Here is a 20,526-nt window from a genome sequence, read left to right on the forward strand (position 1 = left end):
ATCTATCTATCGTCTATCTATCATCTATCTATCTATCAGAAATGCACATCATATTAGAAAAAGGGAGTAGAATTAATTTTAAAATCAAGACCTTTTTTTTCTTGAGACCCGAATGAAGGTTTTTATTTCCTACTACTCATAAAATCTGCCAGATTTTAGTAACAGCTCCTTTCCCTTTAACTCAGGTACATCCATGTGCTGTAAAATGTCATCTGTACATTTCTTTAGCATCTGCTTATATGGCATACAATGCCTTCAGTCTTTACTCATGTGTTTTCATTTGTCCACTAAATGGTCCTAGTCCAGAAATCTTTGAAGTTTGACTCTAAATAAGTATGTACAGACCATAGTTAATGCACCACTGCAATCCTGATTTTATGTAATGTGATAGTATATACAGTAGAGTCTCACTTGTCCAACATTTGCTTAGCCAACGTTCTGGATTATCCAACACACTCTGCCTCCCATTTGGATCCACAGCTGTTTCTCTAGGCAGCAAGGACTGAACTTTTTATGGATTTAATTTTTGACAATGTTGTTATTGTAAGTTCATTTTATGCAATTCTATCTTTATTTGTGGTCAATTTGTTAGTAGCCAAAGTTTTTGTAGTCAATGTTTTCACTACACTGCAATGTTTTGGTGCTAAATTTGTAAATACAGTATTACTACATAACGTTACCGTGTATTAAACTGATTTTTCTGTCAATTTGTTGTAAAATATGACGGTTTTGTGCTTAATTTGTAAAATCATAATGTAATTTGATGTTTAATAGGTTTTTCCTTAATCCCTCCTTATTATCCAACATTTTCTCTTATCCAACATTTTGTGTTTGTGTTGGATAAGTGAGACTCTACTGTATTTATGTTTTGTCCTTTTAGAAATTTATATTGCTCTTGAATAAGGCCTTAAAATTATACATGTATTTTTTTACTACTTTTGTAGGATAATATCAGAAAAAACAATGCTTAACATTGACGTCAAGGCACAAGCAGTCCAAAAATTCTGATGGCAACCGATATTTTGCTCAACATCCAGATGATGGACAAAACCCTAAGGAGACACAAGAAATTCCACCAGGAATATGTCTATATGGTTGACTAGTCCATCTGCAGGACTTTTGATGTAATTCAAAACCAGACAAATCAGATATTTGTTCTGAAGGCAATATAAATTCCTCTGTGGGGATTTTGTGGGCAGTGGAATGAATGTTGTTCACCATGGTGCTCCCACAAGATCTTGTGTCATGGATAGTAATATAGTTGCTAGTAATATAACTTCACACTGCATTTTCTGGTAAGGATAATGACAATATTGTAGTCAATATTCACAGTTGGTCAGTTCCTTACTCTAGAGAACAAAATTCTTACTTCAAGGTACAAACAGTCCTTTCTCTCATTTTTTTTCCCTCTTATTACATTTGAGCCAATATTAGATTAAAGGTACATTGGTACATTTTAGTCTCTGTGTGTATATGGGATATGGGAGAACGGTTAATACTATAACGGGCAAAAGTCTAATCTCTGAGAAGTTACAATTATTCAAAATGTTTACCTTAGAATTCAGTTTTGTGCTTGGGATTTAAGAATATTTAACTCGGCTCTGGATGTAACAACATAATCAACAACAGCAACAACAATACAGTGGTGGTAGTAGTAGCAGCAGAAGTTTAGTGGGGTTTGTGCCGGTGTATATGAAGATGTAGATATAGAGATTATGTGTATAGAGTGTTCTCTCACTTATCACGGGGATTACATTCCAGGATCACCCACAAAAAGTGAAAATCCTCGAAGTAGGGACACTATATTTGTGCTGTTTACAATCTCACTGGCAAGTAGCATCTCTGTCCCCTCCTCGCCTCTCAAGCACGCACATGCTTTGTGAGGCGAAAACAAAGCTGCTTCAGCTTCCTTTTCTCTCCCTTCAGCTTCTCCTTCCTTCCTTCCTTCCTTCCTTCCTTCCTTCCTTCCTTCCTTCCTTCCTTCCTTCCTTCCTTCCTTCCTTCCTTCCTTCGGCTTCTCCTTAGGAAGGCAGTAGAAAGAGGGATTTATAATATTATTTTATGATTTATACTATTATTTTAGTGTTTATTAAAAAAACGTGAAACAGCAAGGGCGCGAAAAGCAAACCACGAAGTAGTGAGGGGACACTGTAGATAGCACAATAAACTTAGGTAGTTATTTTCATTCCTGCCTCTGACCCAATAATTTTAAACTCTACACTACAAAAGGCAGGAATATCATGGTTTTTAGCCAAATATCAGGATCTTCACGTGTCTGTATGTCCCTGCAATCAGAAATCACAGAATTTTTTATCTGGGTTTATTCCCGGGTTTTAGATTATTGTTCCTGATTGGTCAGTTCCTAAAAAGAAGGTGACACTTGAGTAGAAGGAAAAATATTTATCCTGGGAAGAAGAACTTTATCCTTCATTTGTTTAATGAAGTTTGTGGCAGAAAAATGAAGTTTCTGGAGTGCAATAAGTACTTTCACAGTAAGTAGTACACCGTGAAACAGGAACAGACACCTTCAAACCAGGAACAGAATGCCATCATTACTATAATTACTTAGACCTTGTTGTATGGCCATCTGTGCAGACAGGTTTCATGGTGTACTTGTGCAAGGGAATAACAGGCTGATGTTGCTGGGTTATACATGTTGGTTCCTCATTGGGTGTATGTTGACAACATGTGTGCAGTTTAGTAAATGGCAAAAACTTAGTACTGGCTGTTGGAACATGGACATGCTGGAGAGGAATGTAAATATTGAGAGTCAAAGTCATGCAGGTGTCTAATAGGAAAAGCCTTGTATAACCCAGGAACAACACCCTGTTGTTCGATGCGACAAGTACACAATGAAATCTGTTTGAACAGATGGCCAGGCAGCCAGGCTCTAAAAATAGTCAATAATTACAAAGTTCTGTTCCTGGCTTACAACTGTGTGTTCCTGTTTTATTGTGTACTTCTGACTTGGGCAATAGTGGTCCTACCCAATGAGGTTTATTCGTGTGGCAGATACTTCATGAAACGTTTTGAGGACACAGTTTTTTTCTGGGCAGGGCAAAGAACGGAACTTTTGCAGAGATTCGCATATCCGTATATCCGCATCCCTGTGCAGGCCATCTTGGGAGCTTCTAAATCTCAGAACAAAGCAACAAGTCTAGACAACAGAGGTAGAAATCCCAGGACTAACAGGTCTGTATGTGGACCTCTTCTGAAGTCTTGGGATTTTTGCTCCTGTTTAAAACTCGTGATTTAGTGCTGTCTGTAAGCATCCTTAGATCAAGTAACAACTTAAGCAAGAGTCCGATCAGTACTGACTACAATTTTTAATCCCTCTCCCCCACACACACCATATGAGAAACAAGATGCCAGCAGAATTGTGGCTGCTTGGTGGAGTGAAGCTATGAAAGCGTTGGCACCAAGAACTAGGAATAGCAGCAACAGGGTATGGAGTCTTCCCACTTGAAATAAAGACAAAGACTTTGCAAAGTAATTCAATTGAGGGTAGCTTGTTAATATGACCTTTTGAATTAAGGTGTAGAAGTATGCTGGTTCTGTTAATGACTTCTGTTTGATGAAGGTGCTGGAGAGCTGGTCAAAAGAAGCTGGCAAAGTCATCCTGATCTTATTTCCCTCCTCATCTTGATCTATAGGGTAAGTGACAGTTACATAAAACCAACTGTTTGAAACCTTTTTATTTCATTGCCTTCTTTGATACATCTTTTGTGAGTGTCAGGTTGGCCTTTCAACTTGAGAAATATGTACCTTATATGTGGCTCCCAGTACCAGGTGAAGTTATAAGAAGATTAATTGTGAGTTTCAATGGTTTAGGTTTGGGGAGGGCCTTTGGGATTTTTGGACAATGTTTGTTTCCTACATTCTACAGTTCTGTATACACTTTAGGAGTAAAGACTTAGTTTCACAGTCTCAGGTGGGGTTGTCAGATTTAGCATTCCTTCCAGGATATAGGGGTCCCTGGATAACGCAAGCAGAATTTGCAAGGCACTGGAGGAACGGTAAATCTTACAGGGCAACAAACAGATGAGGAGGAACAAAAGTAATTCTGTGGCTTTGCCAAAATCTATACTGCCAAATAATATAGTTTGAACTGCATTATATGCTCAGTATAGACCCAAATAATGTGGTTCAATACAGTTCAAACTGAATTATATGGGTCACACTGACAATATAATGCAGCTCAAACTGCACTGTTTGGCAGTGTAAATCCAGCCTATGCCATGACCAGACCTTGGGACTGGTTTGTTTGTTTATTATATTTTACCCCATTTTTCTCAACCCAAAGGGGACTCAGAGCACCTTCAATGTTGGCAATATTCAGTGCCATACAAACAACAGATACAATATACACAAATATTAAAATCAATGAAAGTTTTAAAAATCATAGCATATGATACATTACATTAATACATTAAAACCAGCTATTAAAACCACACAAATTCAAAGTCATAGTCCAGGAGCCTGTTAATTGTTGCATAATTATCTGGGGTGTAGTGGTTTAGGACAAGTCCTCTATTTTGAAAGGCAGATTTTTCACACCTTACAAAGTTCCAATACTATAGTATTACTTCTAAAGCTTTACAACATTCATGTTTTCAGGGTGTTAGATTTGGGGCCCATTCATTCTGAACTGGGACGAATAGATTTGGGGCCCATTCATTCTGAACTGGGACGAATTCTACAGATTTTGGTATGGGTTGAAAGGTCTATCAAATGTATTAGGTGTTGGAGATCCTTGGCATTCAAGAGGTATGTTTAGTCTCCCAAGTGTTGCACTCTATTGTGCTGTTTATTAATGTTATATTTTCCAGATTTTAGTTTTGTCTGCAGAGGTGATGGTTCCTGATTTGCGGCCACACCAGATTCAGAACTGTCAACTGAGGTTCAGCTGGGGTTGAGCAAGTATACCATAATGGAGTAGCTTGTAAAAAGAGATATTTGTGAAAATAGTTTGGTGCTTTTCTGTCTAAGGAGTGCAGTGTGCCTCCTCATGCTTTAATCATTCACATTGGTGAGAATGATTTGGGCTTGCTGAAAGGCAAGCCCCTCATTTAACAGGTTCTGCATGATTTTCAGGTGATACAGTGCAGGTAGCCAGGTGTAATCCTGGTATGGTAAACTATTTTGCCATGTAATGTTTGGCATGGTAAGGGGGAGCTTCAATGCCACGATTTAGCTCGGAGCGGGGTACATTTTCTTCTACACCACACCATAATTTTTGACACTCAAAACTCTATATCTTTTGTGGTGGATATCTTTCTGAAGAAAGAAATGTGGTACATCTGCAACAAGAGGCAATTACTTCATTGGTTGGCTTGATGTGGGAAAGATGTAGTTGATTCTTGCCCATTGTTCATGGCAGGTAACAGAGGGAAAATATAAGAGTTTCGGTGTACACCTTGGCACCCTTTGGATAATGGATTGGGCTTTGGAACTGATCTTTAAGTCTGGGACCAGTGGAGTGAAAACAAGGAGGACTTTGAGGTTTTTCCTCTAATAAAATCCTAGGACTTCAGGAGTTTCTATGTTTGCCTTCCAGTAGGTGGTCCTTACAGTTTCAATAACTTCTAGGTCAATAATGTGGCCCTTATTTAATCCAATTCTCTGTTTCTGGTCTTATTATTCCATAGTTGGTCATCAAACTCCTGTGGGGAGCTTGTTGGCTCACAATAGATAGCCCCATCTTCTGACCACTACAACCCAAGTACTCGTTTTCAGTGAAAATGGAAAGATCCTATATTAATGCTGATATACTGGTTGTTAGAAGCAAACCGTGACCCTGAAGAAAAACATTTGAGGGAAGCAAATGAAGAAAAAACTGACTATAGGTATGAAACATGATGATTGTTTACACCACCAAGAACTCTGAGAAATTACTATTTTTGATCATATCTCTTAGAATTATCCAACCATCAGGCTCCCTAGGTGTGCCTTTGGGGTTTGGAGAAGGATTTGTAGTCAGAGAGTAATTTCTTCAAGCTTAGAGTACAATCCTATACATGTTTACCCATAAGAAAGTTTTGTCACATACAATGGAGCTTAATCTCAAAATACATAGAACTGCAGCCCAAGGCTGAAAACTCAAAAGTCAGCCCCACAGAACTCAGTGGGTCTTTGGAGTACACTTTGAATTGTTTGTCTTTTTCTCTCTTGTTGATATTGTTTTATGATGGGGTGTCAGTCTGCTTGTATTTCAGAAATAGTAAATCAGGATGTCTATTTCCTTACAAATGAAAGATGAAAAGGATAAAAAGAAGAAGAAAAGGAGGAAAACTCTTTATGCAGTTGTCTTGGAACAATTGAAAGATGATCAACAGCAATAGCATTACAGTGAATGCGCACACTATCTTTACTGGGATAGCAAGCTTCAGAGTAGTTTTATTTCTCATTTCTGGTGCATTATCTTCTTGTCTCCCATGCTGTGTCACAGCATGTTATCTTGTTTTGCAACAAGACACCATGTTGAGCCATGAGGAGAAAAAAAAACTCCAAAGACAAATGTATGCGTGCTTTCTTATTTCAGAGGCAGCTCAATCCATACTGTGCGATGAACATTTTGCCAGCCCTCTCCCCAAGTCTGGCATTTACATAATTCCAATGCATTTCCTCAGGCACGTTTAAGGTTTGTCTAAACAATTATAATTGAAGAAAATAGTCCCTGATTAGCAATGTGATTTTACATTTTAAAGGCCATTTTAAATACTGCGAGAAAAATGAGACCTTTGACTCAGGCAGCATGACTGCAATTCCAGGCATGACATGATAAAACAACAGAATAGACAATTCCTCAGGAATCTGAAAATTACTCATTGAGTGCAAAGGCAGAACTGAGGGGACAATTATGTTGGTTTGCAGTTCAAAGTAAGGAAGTCCAGCAATGACAATCCTTATTAAGTGGGATCAGACAATTTGTGACAATTGTCAAAATTCTGGATTCAACTCAAAATTGGATAGGAATGTATCCTTCCATTCAAACCTGTCAAGGTTTAGAATACCTCTCTTAGTCCTGCCACACTCAGAGGCACATTAGCTGGGTGGTCATACGTGGTCTTACAAACAACCCAGGTTGTTTTCTTTTTAAACAGTTTAAGGTATTAGATCTAGGTAAATTATTGCAAAACTCTGGTCCTCTAGGTGTTTTGGACTTTAACTCTTAGAATCTCTGATCATTGGTTAAAGTGGCTGAGGCTGCTGGAATTGAAGTTCAAAAACCTGGAGGACCAGAGTTTGCTAATCATTGATCTAAAATCCTAGATGATTGGATGACATGAGTCCAAGATCCAGGATCCCATCTATCTGAAAGACCCCCATGGCTCTCATGTAATCCTGTCTGAATTTTGGGATAGTTATGAAAAACTTTTCTTGAACTTTCATCTGTGAAGCACTTTTGGTCAGAATGTGAGATAATGTCTTCTCAGGGCCCTTCCACACAGTCCTATAACCCAGAATATCAAGGCAGATAATCCACAATATCTGCTTTGAATTGGATTGTCTGAGACCACATTGCCATATAATCCAATGTTGATTTTACACAGCTGTGTGGAAGTGGCCTCAGTAACTCTCCCAAAGCTTAGGCTGTGACTACACTTACCAAATAAATCTGGGCTAAAACACTGTGAATCTGCTTCAGTGCACTCTAGGACCATCCCTAAACCCTTTAGCTATCCACATTGGAGCCTTAACTTCCACATCACTACCAGCAAGCAGCTCTCTTCCCAGATTCTTTCTGATTATGTTGTATTTCTCATCACATGACTTGACACCTTGGTGTAACATCATAAGAAATGCAACTAGGGCCGGGCTGTGGCACAGCTGGCTAGTAACCAGCTGCAATAAATCACTACTGACCAAGAGGTCATGAGTTCGAAGCCCAGGTCGGGTTAAGCCCCTGACCATTAAATAGCCCGGCTTGCTGTTTACCTAAGCAGCCCCAAAGACAGTTGCATCTGTCAACTAGGAAATTTAGGTACGCTCTATGCGGAAGGCTAATTTAACTAATTTACAACACCATAAAACTGCCAGCAGCACGTAGAAAGGAATGAGGAAGTACAGCACTCGGTGTCACTCATGGATGATGAAGCAACAGCTCCTCCTGTGGCCAGAATCAAGCATACCCTCAAGAAGCTGGAAATGTTAAAATTGCCTCTCTGTGTGTCTATACTGTATGTTGTTTTTCTGATGGCATTGAATGTTTGCCATATATATGTTCATTGTAATCTGCCCTGAGTCCCCTTCAGGGTGAGAAGGGCGGAATATAAATACTGTAAATAAATAAATAAACCTTATCGAGAGGGTGATGTAGAGGTGATGTAGTGGTGATGTAGAAGTCACTGTTGATAGTGTGGACAGTGAATTCATCCAGATCCAGGCCTATCCAGCTCTCCACACCTACAAAACTGAAGGATCACTCCAGAGCTTCTGGTAAACTCCAGAATAAATCAGTTCTGCTACCAATATCAGCCATGTTGTATGTGGACCCCTGAATCAGCTGAGTAGTGAGTCCACTTTATTGTGACTGTGGTGAAGAGCATTTGATCTACTTTGCAAAGATGTCTATGCTAGGCTACTTTTCCTCCAGCAGGTAAAAACCTCTATTCTCTTTATTCAGATGAGCTTTCAACAATTAAAGTGTTACTAAAGAAAGTGCTTTTTTATAATACGGTTTTGAATTTTTTTAACAATTAAAGGATTACTAAAGAAAGTGCTTTTTATTACATGATTCTGTATTTTTTTTTAAAAAAAAAATTGCAGTGCCTTTAAGTGCTTTTCATTTATCTATGTTATAATTTGTTTAACTGTGTATTATATTATGTGTTTTGTGTTTTTATCTCAACCAATTTAACTAATTTTCTTGTGAGCCACTTTGAGTTTGGGTTTTGGGAGCAAGGCAAATAAAAATTAATGATTTAGGATGACAAATAAACCTTCTCTGTCTCTGGTGTTGGAAAGCTATATTACTGATTCATGAAGGAGAACCCAAAATAATGTAATGCTGACCACATCATTTGAAAAAAAAAGTTAAAATATTAGTTTGGGCTAAGCCAATTATGGCTTTCCTAGTTTTCACAAAATAGGCAAAGTCGCCATGTGTTTAGCTGCTAGTCTTTGCTGATTATTTTAGTTTATATACAGTAAAGACCCCTTCCCCTATAATCATAAAATCCCTTTCTGCAGTTTCACGTACCCACACCTGGAAAAAAATGTTCTTTCTAGGAATTTGCTAGGCCATCAAGGTAATTCTATGATATGCTTCCTCTGGAAGTTATTATAGAGTTGCTCTGAAGGATCATGCAAGTTCCTAGTGAGGATATTCCTCTAGAGAGTTCTTCACATGGCCCTTTTGGCCATGTCAATGTGCCGGAAATTACCGGCAAAAGGGAAGCCAGGAAAGGCAGCTCGCGGCACCCCGTACTCCTCCCATCCCCACCTCATCAGATGGCAGAAAGGGTCGCAATGCATGTTGTCCCGCCACCGTTTATGCCAGGGGTCCCCAAACTAAGGCCCGGGGGCCGGATGCGGCCCTCCAAGGTCATTTACCTGGCCCCCACGCTCATTTATAATATAATATTTTTATATCAGTTTTAATAATATAATATATTGTATATACATATGATATTGATAATACTATTATAATGTTATACAATATAATACCAATAATAATACCATATAATAATATTAATTATATGTTATATATTACACTAGCTGTGCCCGGCCACGCGTTGCTGTGGCAAAGTGGTGGTGGTATTGGTTAAAAATTGTTGTGTAATTTTTATTTGACGTTATTTGCAATTTTTAAATTAATTTTATTGTAAGTTATATTTTTATTGATTATATTTTATTATTTTCTTGTATTATTTTTAGTTATTTTCTGTTATTATAGTATTTTATTGTATTAATTTTTAGTGTTTTTTATTATTTTTTATTGGGTTGCTAGGAGACCAAGTTTGAGGAGCTTAGCCTTCTAACTGGCAGCAATTGGATAAAAGCAATTATTCCTCTCTCTCTAATTAGGACTTTATTTTTCTTTTCTTTTTGTTGTATCAACCTAGAGACGTGGATGATGGGTTGTGTTGTCAAATTTCGAGGTTGGGGGGCCTGTAGTTTTGTTGTTTTGTGGGTCGCCGTGATGCCATCACTCTTTTATATATATAGATATAATGTTACAGTATAGTGGTATAGTTCAATATACAGTAGAGTCTCACTTATCCAAGCTAAACGGGCCGGCAGAAGCTTGGATAAGCGAATATCTTGGATAATAAGGAGGGATTAAGGAAAAGCCTATTAAATCTCAAATTAGGTTATGATTTTACAAGTTAAGCACCAAAACATCATGTTTTACAACAAATTTGACAGAAAAAGTAGTTCAATACGCAGTAATGTTATGTTGTAATTACTGTATTTACTATTTAGCACCAAAATATCACGATGTATTGAAAACATTGACTACAAAAATGGCTTGGATTATCCAGAGGCTTGGATAAGTGAGGCTTGGATTAGTGAGACTCTACTGTAGTAATATATAATGCTAATATTGTGATATGCTAATAATATAATATATTGTATGTACATACAGCTGCTCTGAGTTCCCTTCAGGGTGAGAAGGGTGGGATATAAATGTAGTAAATAAATGTAGTAAATGAATAAATAATTTTGGACTTAGGCTCGCCCAAAGTCTGAAATGACTTGAAGACACACAACAACAACAACAATCCCAATTAACCTGACTATCTCATTGGCCAGAAGCAGGCCCACACGTCCTATTGAAATCCCGATAGGTTTATGTTGGTTAAAATTATTTTCATTTTAAAATATTGTATTGGTCTTTCATTGTTATCGTTGTTGTTTTGCACTACAAATAAGATATGTGCAGTGTGCATAGGAATTTGCTCAGTTTTTTTTTCAAATGATAATTCGGCCCCTCAACAGTCTGAAGGATTGTGGACCGGCCCTCGGCTTTAAAAGTTTGAGGACCCCTGGTTTATGCCATTAATCTGTCAGAGCTACCCAAACTACATTTTCCTCCCTGTAGTGGAGGAGAAAGTGCCTTTCAATGCTTCTCCTCCACTTTGGGAGGAATGTGGGTGGGACCTGCCGTGTGCCATGTGATGGTGAATGGCAGGCCCCATCCTTGCTGTGATTAATGTATTACATAGCCTGAAGATTTAATCATATTTGTAAGCTGCTCTGCTGTTGTTTCTTTGCTTTGTTGTACAGCATTTGTTAACCACTTTGGGTTGTGAGAAAGGACAAGATAGGGCAAGGAGGGGAGCAGGAAACATAGCATTCCCATTTGCAACAGAAGTCAGCTTCCACAGTTGATGAGAGTTTTAGTAGACCTTGAATTTATTGTAAAGATAACTTCCCTTGAGAGACAGTTTATCCAAAAATATGTCAAGAATAAAGGATGCTGTCTTTTCTTACACAGCTGTTGTTGTTGTTTTTCCTGCATATTTTTTGCAGCTGTTCAGCTGCTCTTCTTATTTCAGTTATATCTGGGTTCATCAAATTAAAATATGCTTGCATTATCATCCCCCAAGATCTATGGCAGTTATTGTAAATGAAACTAAAAAAATAACAGATTTTCTTTCTGCGTGCATTAACTCCAATTCTGGGGCTACTACTAACAGAAAACAAGCATGACAAGTTTGGGGGAGAATACTGGCTTCCTTGCACCCACAGTAAATGATTGGTTGTGGGTGCACAGTTGCTTTTGTCCTCAAATGCAGAATACTCATGGTGATCCAGCAACAGAGATCCATATGCAGGAGCAAGCTCCCATATGTACTACTCATGCACATGCATGTCTGGGTGAGCATCTGGATCACAGTATTTAACTGGGTCTTATTGAATGGGTTATAGGAGCCCCAGTGGCAAAGTGTGTTAAAACACTGAGCTGATGAACTTGCAGACTGAAAGGTCCCAGGTTCAAATCCCGGGAGCGGAGTGAGCGCCCGATGTTAGCTCCAGCTTCTGCCAACCTAACAGTTCGAAAACATGCCAATGTGAGTAGATCAATAGGTACCGCTCCGGCGGGAAGGTAATGGCGCTCGATGCAGTCATGCCGGCCACATGACCTTGGAGGTTCTATGGACAACGCCGGCTCTTTGGCTTAGAAATGGAGATGAGCACCAATCCCCAGAGTCAGACATGACTGGACTTAACGTCAGGGGAAACCTTTACCTTTACCTATTGAATGGGTTGGGCATCTCTTTTGATGTGGTTGAAAATACATATTTCTATCATGGACCATATGGCTACAAGCAGCTATTTCTGGATTTGAGCCACTATGCACAGCTGAAAGAGTTCCCTTAGTTGGAAACCACTTATGTCCCTTCTACACTGCCAAATAATCCCACTTATCAAAACAGAAAATCCATATTATCTGATTTGAACTGGATTATCTTAGTCTACTAGTAGAGCAGGATTGGATATTACTGTATTACAGTTCACCATTGGTTTATCTACTGGGATGGTTGAGATTACAGTCTAACAACACATCAAAGGCAACATGATTTGGGGGTGTGTGCGTGTGTGTGAAAAAAAGCAAAGGCCATAGGTTTTGTCCATCATTGTCTATTAATTAATTAACCCAGCATTCTCTTGATATGAGACACAAGGTGGCTTGAAACAAGACTGGTTAATTAATTAATGCATTAATGAAACAAGCTGTATATCCCATCGTTCCCCTACTATGGGAAACAAAATGGTTTGCAACAAGGTTAAAACCAAATGAAACCGAAAATTGATAATAAAAATATTATAAATGTATGCACTGTTTTGTATTCCCTAGTAGTACAATAGGCCCTCCATTTTTGCAGGGCTTAGGGACACAGAACGCCCACAAAAATGAGGAAACCACAAACATGTGATGCCACGAATGCTAGTATGATTATTATGCCTTTTAAGAGAAGGGAAAGAGAATATAGATATAACTAGTTGTATCCTTAAAATGTGGGGAAATGTTACATCCTGCCTATTGAAAATTAATAATAAGCAAGCCAACCATGTAAGGCTTGCACTTTTCTACAATTCATGGACAGATGGGGCTTCCTGTTTCTGCTCAGGCAGCTACCAGATTATTTTGTTTTTAATAAGTAATTGCATCACAAACTGTCTAGAAGGGAGAAAACAATGGCCAAAAAGTAAATCTGTTGACATGGAAGTTGCTCTTGATTGACACTGGCTGCAAGCAAGCTCAGAGGTACTAGAGCCCCAAACCCTTGGAGAAAATCTGCCCTCGGCAAAAATGCAAGCGGAGCAGCATTGTCCTTAGCATCTCCTGGGTCCTGCAATATATTGGGGGGAAACTGACAAAATAAATTACCATCATTCATGATTTCACATTGAAGAAAAATGCCTGCTGAAATAGCAAGGAAGAAAAAGAAAAATGGTAACTTTTTTTAAAAACGACCTTTCGGTAATAAAATTCTCATAAATGTTTCAAGTTCCAGGAGTAATTGTCTAGTCTCCAATTTTAAAGCTATGACTTTATTATAACCTAATTTAAAACACTGCACACCCTGCCTAAAGAAGAGTTTTAGCCACATAGTATTTCCCTTCAAAATGCATGGGCTGCCATGTAAAACAAATAAATACAGCTGCTTTACTGGGTGCTTTGATGCTATCAATACAGAAGAGAGATAGTTCTACTTATTTTTGGTTTGATGGGGAAAATGGAGTGATACTGAAGGTGTAGAACCGTCATTGTCCCTGTTTTCAAACTTTGTAAATTCATGGGTTGTGGGCATTTGTTAATGAAAGGACAAGAAAGAGATCCTTTGCAAAAAAAAAAAAGAAAGAAAGAAAAGAAAGAAAGAAAGAAAGAAAGCTATCACAAAGATAGATCATTGGTGAATGTGCCCTGTATAATATGTTGGGTTGGGGTACTATGTATCTTAACTTGGGTGGATATTATTTCCTCTTCTGCTTCAGGCAGTAAAATGCCTTAAGTCAGCCACACTCATCCTATTCTGGATGGCTTGATTTGGAACTCACTAAGCAATAGTTTCTGCTCATAATCAGAAAACAAGAGGCATCAGTGCTGTCAATATCAGTTATGTTCCGCAGTAACATTCATCTCGCCAAGCTGAACAACACAAAGTGGCAAGAGAGATGTTGTAACCCATAAGAAAAAAAGACCACTTCATTGGTTAATAGTTCATGCCTTGGGAATGTACCCATTAACCTTAATTAAACTTTTTCTTGGTTCAAAAGCAGAGAGCTTTCCAGCAGATGGTCTTGTTAATCTACTCTGCTTCCTCCGGAAACTCATCTTAATCCAGAGATATGTGATGTGCACATTATTAGCATATTTCTGACATCTCCTGGAACAGGATATAGCAAATTGAAATTTCACCTTTTCTTTCCTAACAAACCATGACATCAAATAATAGGCAAGGAAAAAGGACAAGCAGGGATGAATAAATATCCAGCTACCATTTTTTAAAAGAAAGATTTTAGAACAAAATAAAATAAATGCAGCCTCTTCCTGAATGTTTTAATCTAATTAATTTTGAATTCTAATTGATTGTAATTATAATTGTTTTATACAACAACAACAACAATTTATTGATTAGCCAGTTGGCCTTATCAAGCACAGACAATACAAACACGAAATACAACATACATCTGGTACACTTAAAATAAAATAAAAATATACAGGTATTTGCCAGCTTGGTGCCAATGTAGCTTAGCCATAGATGTATGCCTCAACTATCCTCATCTCCCCTACACTGCTATAATTGTTTTATACATGTGTTTATATTTGTAAGCCGCCCTGAGTTCCCCCTCGGGGGTGAGAAGGGCAGGGTAGAAATGTTGTAATAAATAAAATAAATTCATAAGCAGTGTCTTGCATAGCCTAATCTTGAGGAAGTTACTTTTTTCCACTGATAACCCACACTGGTCATATTGAGTGCAGAATTCTAGGCATTGTCATTCCCCAAAAGTAACATTTCCAAGCACTATATCAGTTTGTGATATCTAAGTGGACAGAGTTTGAATCAAACTTGATGTTTTGTGAGCAGCCAATGCATGTATGTTAAGTCTACCTCTCTGAATGTCCATTTTTGCTTGCTGCAGAATTTGTCATTCTTCTCTTTTTCTCTCTTATTCATTCTCTAGTAAAATTACTCTTTGTTAAACACTTTCTCCTCCGACTTCTTACATTCTCCTATATTTTTAATATGTAGATTTCTTCTTAAGCAACTTTAGTCAAATATTTACATGGTGGCCAACAAGCTTTAGGATTTTTACTGCTGTTCCTCCAAAATAATAGGAAAACGATACATGGTGTATAAAAAAAATAGCAGTTGTACAAGGTCACCTTGAAATATATTTCCCCCCAGCTTCCTTTCTGTTCTTAGTCCCAATCACAAAATGAATTGTTCTTCATTTAAAGTATTTAAGGCACTAGAAGATGGTCAAATTGTCCCAAATATGTACTATTATAGTACACCGTCAATTGAAATTGAAACATTTTTGAAGAAGGTTAAATATTGCCTCCTTCATTAGCAAGTAGTTGATATCCCTTTTCTTTGTTGAATTGTCATTTGTCTCAACTTCACCACATGTTAATTGTTGCTAAGGTTTTCAGTCAAATAAACATTAGGCATTGATATGCTACGTAGTATGATACAGAATTATTTATTCATTGTAGTTTAGAGAAATCCTACAAAGGTGTAGTTAAATCATTTTATTTGTTTCAAACTAAGGTATCTTGGCTTTCAGGACGATTGCAGATTAAGAAAAGCCAATACAAACAGTAAAAATAAAAATATACAGTTATACAAAATAATAGAAACATCTCAGCAACAAAAAGGATTGCTGGAATGGCATAATGACAGTGGTTTCAACCAAAAATTATCTAGAGCAAGGCCTAACTCATTAACTTGATCTCTGACAATATCAGTAGGACTTACAGAGAACTGAGGGAAAAAATCTTCTGGATTGCAACTGACTGGGAGATTCTAGGCACAGTAGTCCAAGAAAGTAACATTTCTAAACTCTGGTAGTAATCCACTTTCAGGTGGGTCTGTATGCTTCAACACAAACAGTAATGCTTTGCTAGAATGCCCTGCACTCTAGCTGCTGTTTATATTCACACATGGGATTGGGAATTAGTAAGCAAGGAAGGAGAAATACTGTCTGATATTCATTTCTTGACCAAAAATTGGTTGCTCAACAGTCAGGAAACACTTTTTAGAAAATAACAAACCACAGAGGCCTTATCTACATGAACAAAAAAAAACCTGGACTCATTACAAATCCATTGCTAGCTGTCTTCACAATAAATAGAGATTTCTGGTGAGTATCCTAGGTTTTCTGCTCTTAACCCATCTTTGCTCCACTTTAAGCAAAGTTGGGACATACTCCAGAGTTTACAGGAAATGCTGGCATTCATGGCAGTCTGGACTGCTGGACGAGGTCCATTTTAGTCTGATCAGTGTTCAGACAGACACCTCCCTGTGGTAATCTGAATAGGGGAATGGAATGGCTCTTCCCTGTGAAGCTACTGCTCCCCACCAGCCACAGAATTTCCCGTCTTCAGGCCTGGGTAATGGAGTTGAGCTGAGCTGGAAGGAATACAAAAGGATCTCTTTTATCCTAAACACAACCCTGCTGATGTCTTGTGACTGGTAAGAAACTGGGAAAATATACTCTCTTGAAGTCCTCCTAGCTGCTATACCTATACTGCTCTTAGAAGCAAGGAATGCTGCTGGGCAGACAGAATGAGAAGAGATTAAGGTATCCATTTGGTGTGGACCTTATTTCCTTATTTTCACACATATTTTTTTTTGGCAGCTTGATGGTATTTTAGGACCTCAGCCACAAAGTCCGATGCCTCTCATCACACACCGGCTAACTACTTCAGGGTGGCTCTGTGGCTAAAGTGCTGTCATTGCCTTTAAAAATGGCAATAGCAGGTAACAGCAGGCTCTCAATATTTCCATAAGGAAACATGGGTCGAGACACTAAAAAGAGGCTTCCTCCCAAGTGATGAAGAAGGGGGAAAGCAGCAACGGAACAGGGCATGGGGCTACAGGTCTCCCGTGTGACCACCGGCAGGACACAGCATCCTGGGACATCTTCGGCGGCACATGTGACAATGTCACAAGAGAGGTTCTCTAGCAATCGGACCAGCCTGGAGCCTTGCTTGACCAGCACTGAGAAGACATTTCTCCTTGCTCCCAATAGACACACACACCTGGCAGCTGAAGAACCAACTCCTACAGAATCTGGCTTTCTTTCCTGGCACACTCAGTGGCAGTTTTAAGTCTCCAGTGGATTGGCTAAAAATCTATATACAGTAGAGTCTCGCTTATCCAACATAAACGGGCTGGCAGAATGTTGGATATGTGAATATGTTGCATAATAAGGAGGGGTTAAGGAAAAGCCTATTAAACATCAAATTAAGTTATGATTTTACAAATTAAGCACCAAAACATCATGTTATACAATAAATTTGACAGAAAAAGTAGTTCAATACGCAGTAATGCTATTTAGTAATTACTGTATTTACGAATTTAGCACCAAAATATCATGATGTATTGAAAACATTGACATCCAAATGCATTGGATAATCCAGAACGTTGGATAAGCGAGTGTTGGATAAGTGAGACTCTACTATAGATTAATTTCAAATGTTTTACATTGTCATTATTTTCTCTTATATTCACTGATTTTGCAATGGTTGTCAAAACACTCCAGACATAATTATATAGGTGGACAACATAGTTGGAACTCAGCTCCTCTTTTGGGCCATCAGACTCCAGGAAGTGATACATGCTGATCTCCCATCAGACCTGTGCACATAGTCAATAAATCAATTTGAACTCTACATTCCACTTTTCTGGCTCCATCATCCACACTTGAGATATGAAATATTTCATATCATTACACAATTTAAAAAGTGTTCCATTTAATTCATGTCACAAGCTTTGTCAAGCTTAATTGGTGAGATTTTCCATTTCTTTTCTGGTGCTACCTGGCATAGATAACAGATAAGGCATCGGGGAGAAGAATAACTTCTTATTATGTTAATTTTCTTTCCAAGAAACAGCAGTTCTAGCTATATTTAGATATTTGCGAGGCCTTCTGAACACAGTAAAATTTATGTCTCTGTAAACAGGAATAGAACTGGACTCAATAGTTTTTTTTTTTAAAAAAAACCCTGTATTTATTTTTCTGTTCTCCTTTTTCATTCCCATGTATGTGTGTGCATAGCAGTAGCATATCATCTCTTTGGATTTTTCCTTGAATATATAACTGTAAAGGAAATTGTCATTTGAAAAAAACATTCCCCCATTCCCCACCTCTTCCTTGACAGGGAAGACATTTTCATTCTACAGCAGTGATTCAAGCCAAGTCAACACCTGTGAAAACACTTAGTAGAATTGAGTTTTCCATCCCCTCCTCAATCCCTTTTCGGGCTTTTGTCTGCCTGCCCTCAGTCATTGGCCTTGTTTAGCTGTCCTCCAAGACTACCTCAGCTGTGACAGTTTGAAATTAGCCCATTATTTGCTATTCATACACAGTGCAAAGAACAAACAGGATGGATTGTTTAAAAAGCGATGGTAAAGAAAAACTATAATGTGGAAGGGAAGAACTGCAGTCCCTAGAGAGACTAGCTGGAAGACTATTTTTTCATTTTTTTTTAACTTTAAGGTAATCAGTGCACACTGCCTCCTTTCTAAGCTGCCTTTTGAGTTACAAGCAGAAAAAGCTTAAACGAAGTTCTATGAGTCCCCTGTGGTTTCTATCAATTCTCCAGATGTGACTCCTCGCGAGTCCTTTCACTTACATACAGAGACCACAGGCAAACTCTGGAGCCTCAACAATAAGTTCATTAATTATTATTTTTAAAGCAGCCACTTCTCAAAGGAGCTGAACTGATTTTTTAATATAACTTTTACTACTGAACCAAGATTTACATATTGATAATGCTCTATTAGAGCCTTGTAGCAAGGTCTGGAGAGTTAAATGTTGGTTTTTCCTTTCTGACAGGTTTGTTGTTTTATTTGCCTTTCTAGTGCTTTCACTAAATATACTGCACATTTGTTCTGAAACTTTGGCCCTTCAGGTATTTTGGACTTCATCTAGTGTCCCTGACACTGAATTGACAAGAGTTTCTAGTAACGAAGTCCAAAATACCCAGGGAACCAGCATTTAGGAACTAATGGACTAGTATATTCTATTGCTGTCAGTGGGACTTGATATTAAATTACACAGACTAACAAAAAATCTTGGTGTCTTGGCTCTTAGGTTTGTTCTTGAGAGTATTTGATAATTCAGAAAATTGCATCGGCTCTAGTTTCTTAAATATGTTTATTATGGTTTCCTAAGAGTAAGCAGATGCAGAGTGGTATATGGCAAGTGTCCTGTATCCCAAAAACTAGAGCTGATAGAGGAAAAGTGGTGCCATTTTTGAAATCAGCAGATCAAATATACCTAGAAACAGGTGTAATATTTGAGGCAACAAAATGTGTATTGGCCAGTGTAATACTTAATATTAATCTTCACCGTTCAAATACATAGAAGTAATAGCTTATTTATTTAAAAACTCTTTTCTATTATACTGATTGTTTTAAATATGTATTATGTTTACTTTTGTTGTCAGCTATTTTGGATCCCATATTGGAAGATACGGAGGATATTGTACATTCATTCACTGTGAGATAATGTTCAAATACTTCTTATTTTGTCTCAGTACCATGTGTGCTTGTGGATGAATTTTGAATACAACTCCAAGAAAGAAATCAGGAAAGATCAGGATGAAATCACCTCACTTGTTCTCCATTACTGTGGACTAGCCAATTGAAAGTGTGCTTGCTCTGACATATAATCCTAGTTGTACCTTTTCTGGATTAAATAGAAACTTTTTGCCCTTGATTGAATTAGGTGTTTGTGTTTTGGCCTACCCAGTCCACACTTGGTGGGAAAAGGTCTGCCTCAGCATAGTAAATATGTACAGGCAGTCCCCAAGTGATGAACAGGATAAGTTCTGTTGTTCTTAAGCTGGATTTATATGTAAATAGAAACAGGTATATTTTAAGCCATATATAAATATATACACACATATATAAGCTCTGGATAATTTACAGAAGAGTGAAACTGTGGTGTTTCTTTTGCTATCTGTGCCCCTGTTCAGAAGATTTCACCTCACTTTCTGTTTCCGTGATAACTGGATTTTGAAAAAAAAACTGGCTTATTGTGGAAACAAGGGATTGGTGATAGCTTTTCCCCATGATAACTCTTTTAGAAGTGCATTTCCTTTCCTAGGGTTAGATTTTTCTTACTTTAGGAGACCATTCTTATGAAGATCAGACTAAAGGAAGAATATTGACTGTCAAACAGATCTGGGAAGGGCTTTGGTTGGAGAGCTCCTCCAGAACTTGGAAAAGTTATTTCTTTGATCTACAGTTTCAAGAATTTTGCCAATCTATACCTAATCTGTCAGCCTGTTTTGGTTTGTTTTATTTGAATACACATTTTGACCAGGCTCGTTCC

The 20,526-nt window shown here is 38.0% G+C and overlaps 1 long non-coding RNA gene across 1 annotated transcript in view; it reads left to right on the forward strand.

Annotated features, from left to right (window-relative positions):
• LOC134299509 (uncharacterized) overlaps positions 1 to 1,452 on the forward strand; it is a 40,778-nt gene extending 39,326 nt beyond the window's left edge. Inside the window, exon 3 of the long non-coding RNA XR_010006728.1 lies at positions 945 to 1,452. This is a non-coding gene — a long non-coding RNA (uncharacterized LOC134299509). The remainder of the gene's footprint in view (positions 1 to 944) is intronic.
• Positions 1,453 to 20,526: the final 19,074 nt, after the last annotated feature.

The sequence above is a fragment of the Anolis carolinensis genome, chromosome 5 (assembly GCF_035594765.1).
Source record: "Anolis carolinensis isolate JA03-04 chromosome 5, rAnoCar3.1.pri, whole genome shotgun sequence".
Taxonomy (NCBI): domain Eukaryota; kingdom Metazoa; phylum Chordata; class Lepidosauria; order Squamata; family Dactyloidae; genus Anolis; species Anolis carolinensis.